At 38.8% G+C, this 5,813-nt stretch overlaps 1 pseudogene; it reads left to right on the top strand.

The window, feature by feature from the left end:
- Positions 1 to 3,972: 3,972 nt before the first annotated feature.
- On the top strand, positions 3,973 to 5,551 carry LOC102880912 (annotated as a pseudogene).
- The last annotated feature ends 262 nt before the right edge of the window (positions 5,552 to 5,813 follow it).

Consider the following 5,813-nt stretch of genomic DNA (forward strand, 5'->3'; position numbering starts at 1 on the left):
CCTGATGGTATCAGCTAGTTCTTGTATTTCTCTTTCATTATTTTCATTCTTCAGTTACTCTCTTCTTCCTTCTGATATTTTCTAGATTTCTGTCTGTGATGTCACTGTTTCTTTCCTCTATTTGGTTGAATCTATTTCTCAAGCTGCTATTTCATTTCCATCTCTTACGGTGTGTTTTTTTTATCACCAGAATATCTATTCAGCTTTTTGAGGGTTTCTATATCCTTTCTAAAGAAGTCATTGTGCTCATCTAGTTGTTTTTTCAATTCCTGAAATTGTTGATATGACTCATTTCAGATCTCACTGTGTTTTTTCAGAAGTATCATTCTGAATTCTCTGTCATTTAAGTTGCATATTTCTCTGTGTGTAAGCCTATTTTCTGGAGATTTTTCTCTTTCTGATATGCCTCGTCACCTCGGTTGTTCATGGTTTTTAATGGACTATTTTCCCTCCTGGGTATTAATAGAAAGGTATTCTGCTTTTTTTTTTTCCAGAAAGAAGATTTATTATATAAAGGTCTCTCTTTAGCCTGCTGCAAAGAAGGCACTTTTCGTTTGGTTTCCAGTAGGTGGTATCTAAGCCTCTTGGATCCTTGCTTTATATAAAGCCTATATAATGCCTTTTTTATTTTCTTGTAGATATTTAATCACACTCGCTACCTTCAGTTTCAGTCCCTGTCAGTGTCAGCCCCAGTCTCAGCAGCATTTGCTCAAATTCCTCTGGGGCTCCATGGTGATCAGTCTTGGAGGATATGGGGGGAGGGGCCCTCTGGGTTGGGAGTTGGGAGCTGTGGCTCAGCCTCATTTTTGCAACTGCAGCTGGTAAAAATCAACTGTTGTTTCTCTACAGTCCCATCCCACTTCTCTGCTTTCTGCCCTGAAGACTGGGCCCTACTGCTGGCTGCTAGAAGTTCCAGCACTTCCAGGCAGGCTGAGCAGGGAAGTCGCCACACCTTCACCCTCCCCCTCCTCCTGCAATGAGCTCCGGTGGCTGCGAGAGGCAGTTTCTTTATTTCTCCTAGTCTACCTCCTGACACCTGAGGTTCTGACCTGTGGTAGCTCTTATGTGCAGATCTCACCCTCAGACATGCTGGTGTGCAGTTTGGGTGTTTTTTGTTGAGTTTTAGATGTTTAGCTTATTGTTGTTTCAAGGGAAGAGATCTGAGGACATCTCTCACTCTACCATGTTTCTGAGAATACTCTTTAAGGCTTATGAACAAACCATATTTAAAAAAAACCCCACATATTATTTAAAAATTCATGTTACATATATATTCTCTGGTATAAGTGTCCAAGAATGTAATTGCTAAAGCATATGTTTAGTTTTTTGAGAAACTGCCAAGCTATTTTCCAGAGTGTCTGTACCATTTTACATTACCATCAGCAATACATGAATGACCAAGTGTTTCCATATCCTTACCAGCATTGGGGTTACCCTTATATTTTATTTCAGCCTTTCTGACATGTATACTGATATCTCATTGTGATCTAAATTATTATTTCACTGATGGCTAATGATGTCAAACATCTTTTCATGCACTTACTTGCCATCGGTACTTCCTTCTTGGTGAAATGTCTCTTTGTGTCTTTTGTCTATTTTATAATTAGATTGTTTTTATACTCTTGAGTTTGAGAGTTCTTTATATATTCTAGAAACTTGTCCTTCGTCAGATATGTGGTTTGCCAATATTTTCTTCCAGTCTGTAATTTGTCTTTGCATCTTTTGTTTTCACAAAGGATTTCACAGAATAAATTTAAAAAAAAATATTTGTCGAGGTGCAGTTGATCAATTTTTCCTTTTATAGATCACGCTTTTGGTATCTAGTTTAAGAAGTTTTTGCTTATACCTAGATCCTAAAAATTTTATCCTATGCCTTTTTCTAAAAGTTTTACCATTTTACATTTCACATTTTGGCATTCATTTTTGTATAAGATTATGTGTAAGATTTAAAGCTTTTTTTTTTTTTTTTTTGCCCATAGATGTCTTCTTGCTCCAGTACCATTTGTCGAAAAGGCTATGTCCTCCATGGAATCACTTTTGCAGCTTTGTCAAAATTGGCCGTACTTGTGTGGGGCTTTTTCTGAGTTCTCTATTCTGTTCCATTGATCTATGTGTCTATGCTTCCACGAATACCACACTGTTTTGATTAATGTAGCTATATAATAAACATTAATATTGAGTAGAGTGATTCCTCCCACTTTTTTATTCTTTCTCAAAAGCGTTTTAGCTATTCCAGTTCTTTTGCTTTTCCATATAAATTTCATAAAATTATTGTGTATGTCTACAAAAAACTACTAGGATTTTGATAGGAATTACGTTAAATCTATATATTGATTTGGGGAGAATTGGTATCTTTACTGTGTTGAGCCTTCCTATCCATGAAAACAATATGCTTCTCCATTTATTAAAATCTTTTATTTTATCGGTATTTTGTAATCTCTAGATCATGTGGGTCTTCTTTACATATTTTGGTAGGTGTATACCTAAGTATTTCATTTTCTTAAGACTAATTTAAATTATATTGTATTTAAATTTTCAGTTTCCGTGTGTTCATTTTTACTACATAGAAATGTGATTGTTTTTGCATGTCGATCTTGTACCCAGCAACTTTGCTGAACTCTTTGATTAAATTCTAGGAGGTTTTGGGGGTAGATTTCTTGGGATATTTTACATAGGCAATTATGTCACTTGTAAATAGGGACAGTTTTATTACCTGTTTAATATTCTTTTTCTTGTGTTATTGTGGTTATTAAAACTTTTTAGTACTATGTTGAATAAGAATGGTGAGGGCAAATATTCTTGCTCTATCCCTTATTTTTTGGGGAAATAATTCAGTCTTTCACCAACAATACATTAGCTGTAAGTATTTCGTAGATACTGTTTATGAAGTTGAGGTAATGCTTCTCTATTTCTAACTTGCTAAGAGTTTTTTTTTTTTTAATCAAGAATGGGTGTTGGACTTTTTCAAATACTTTTTCTGTATGATAGTATAATTTTTCTTCTTTAGGTTGTATGGTATAATAAGAAATATATTTGGTCTTTGTCCCTGGTTCTTGGTACAGAGTTCCTAAAACCCCATTGAATTTTCTGAGTGACAGAAATGTCTTTCATTATTCGTAACGAGCCCCTTTTATCACATCTGAGTTTATGCTAATGAGATGACTTAGGATGAATCCCCTAGATAACCATTAAGATGGGGCTGGTCACCAGAAAGACCAAATGATTAGAGGGTTGGAACTTTCAGGCCAGCCAACCAACTTTCATGGAGGGGAAGAGAGGCTGGAGATTAAATTCTATAAAAACTCTTGAACAGGGACATTCAGAGAGCTTCCAGGTTGATGAAAACATTGAAGTGCTAGGAGTTTGGTAGACCTGGAGATCATGAAAGCTGCTCACACTTTACCCTGCCCTATGCATCTCTTCCATCTGGCAGCTCTTCAGTTGTATCCTTTGCAGTAAACCAGTAAATGTAAGTACAGTCATGTGCCACTTGACAATGATACGTTCTAAGAAATGCGCTGTTGGGTGATATTATTCTTGTGCAAACATTATAGAGTGCTCTTATACAAACCTAGATGGTATAGCCTATTGCTCCTAGGCTACAAACCTGCACAACAGGTTACTGTACTGAATACTGTAGCCAATTGTAACACAATGGTAAGTATTTGTATATCTAAACATAGATAATGTACAGTAAAAATATGGTATAAAAGATAAAAAAAATAGCACACCTGTAGAGAACACTTAGCATGAATGAACTGTGGAGGACCAGAAGTTGCTCTGTGTGAGTCAGTGAATGAATGATGAGTGAATGTGAAGATCTAGGACATTACTGTACACTACTGTAGACTTTCTAAACACTGTACACATTGTCTACACTAAATTTATGAAACAACACAAGAGTAAATCATGCACAAGAAAACAACACAAGAAAAAATGATGCAACCAAGAGATGCGGTAAAATCTTCTGCCAGTTCTTCCAGCTCTGGGTACTGGGCTCTGCATTGTGCTGCCATGATGGGCCATCATCTTGTGCTGGTGCTCAGCCAGAACTCAAAACGCAAACCTAGAAGAAAAGTTCAATCTGGAAACATCGATGCAACTAAGACTATTGCATATATCATCCAAACATGTTTGGGACTCAAGTCCATGATGAAGATGCTTTTGGACAATGGGAGGCATTGTGATGACCAATGATGGCAATGACATTCTTTGGAAGATTCAAGTTCAGCATCCAGCATCCAATCCATGACTGAAATTAGTTGGATACAGGATGAAGAGGTTGGAGATGGGACCACATCAGTAATTATTCTTGCAGAAGATATGCTATCTGTGGCTGAGCACTTCCTAGAGAAGCAGATGCATCAATGTTGGTGATCTGTGCTTACCAAAAGGCAGTGGATGATATGATCAGCACCCTTAAAAAATTCAGTACTCCCATTGACACTAATAACAGATTGATGCTGAACATTATCAATAGCTTCATTACTATCAAAATAATCAGTTAGAGATTCTCTTTGGCTTGCAACATTGTCCTGGATGTTGTCAAAACTGTCCAGCTTGAGGAGAACTGCCAGAAGGAGATAGACATCAAGAAATATGCAAGGGTGGAAAAGATGCCTGGGAGCATCATTGAAGACTCATGTGTCTTACAAGGAGTCATAATTAACAAAGATGTGACCCATTCACAAATGCAGTGTTATATTAAGAACCTTTGCATTGTGCTGCTGGATTCTTCTCTGGAATACAAGAAGGAGAAAGCTAGAATGACACAGAGATCACACTAGAGGAAGACTTCACCCAAATCCTTCAAATGGAAGAAAAGTACATCCAGCAGCTCTGTGAGGACATTATCCATCTGAAGCCCCACATGGTCATCACAGAAAAAGGCATCTCAGATTTAGTTTATCACAGCTATCTGCAGAGTCTGGAAGACAGACAACGATCTGAGCCTGTAGGGCCCAGATAGTCAGCCGACCAGAGGAACTGAGAAAAGATGGTGTTGGGACAAGAGTGGGCCTGCTGGAAATCAAGAAAATTAGAGATGAGTACTTTACATTCATCACTGAGTGCAAAGACCCAAGGCCTGTACCATTCTCCTCCAAGAAGCCAGCAGAGATTCTCTCTGAAGTAGAACACAATCTTCAGGATGCCATGCAAGTATGCCACAAAGTTCTCAGTTGGTGCCAAGGGGTGGGGCCAGTGAGATGGCTGTGGCCCATGCCTTGACAGAAAAATCCAAGGCCATGACTGGTATGGATCAATGGCATACAGGGCTGTTGCCCATGCCCTAGAGGTCATCCCTCATACCCTTATTCAGAACTTGGGGGCCAGCACCATCCATCTACTTACCTCCCTTCAGGCCAAGCACACCTAGGTGAACTGTGAGGCCTGAGGTATAAATGATGAGAGTCACCGGCTGTGAAGCTGCAAACATATGAGAGAGGGCACTTCTGTTGCTGCGGATTGATGACAGCGCCTCAGGCCACCAAAATAAAAGGGTGATGACCAGGGCCAGCAAGGTAGAATCCCTGATACTAGCCAGGAATGAGGGGTGGGCAAGGTGACCTCGACATATGGAGCCAACAGAGTCTCCTCCTTCCCTGAGCCAGACTGCCAGGGACACTGTGGATGTCTTTGTCTGGAAGGGATCAAGTTGAGGGGCAGCCCCAGTCCCAGCTCAGTCTGCAAAAGGCAATGAAATGTAATCCTTCTCTATTGTAAACTTTCCATTTAGTTTGCTCTTAATGATTAAATCTAAGTCATTTGAAAAAAAAAAAAGAGAGAGAGAGAGAAGCAGTACACACAGATGT

This window comes from Pteropus alecto, unplaced genomic scaffold, assembly GCF_000325575.1.
Source record: "Pteropus alecto unplaced genomic scaffold, ASM32557v1 scaffold392, whole genome shotgun sequence".
NCBI lineage: Eukaryota > Metazoa > Chordata > Mammalia > Chiroptera > Pteropodidae > Pteropus > Pteropus alecto.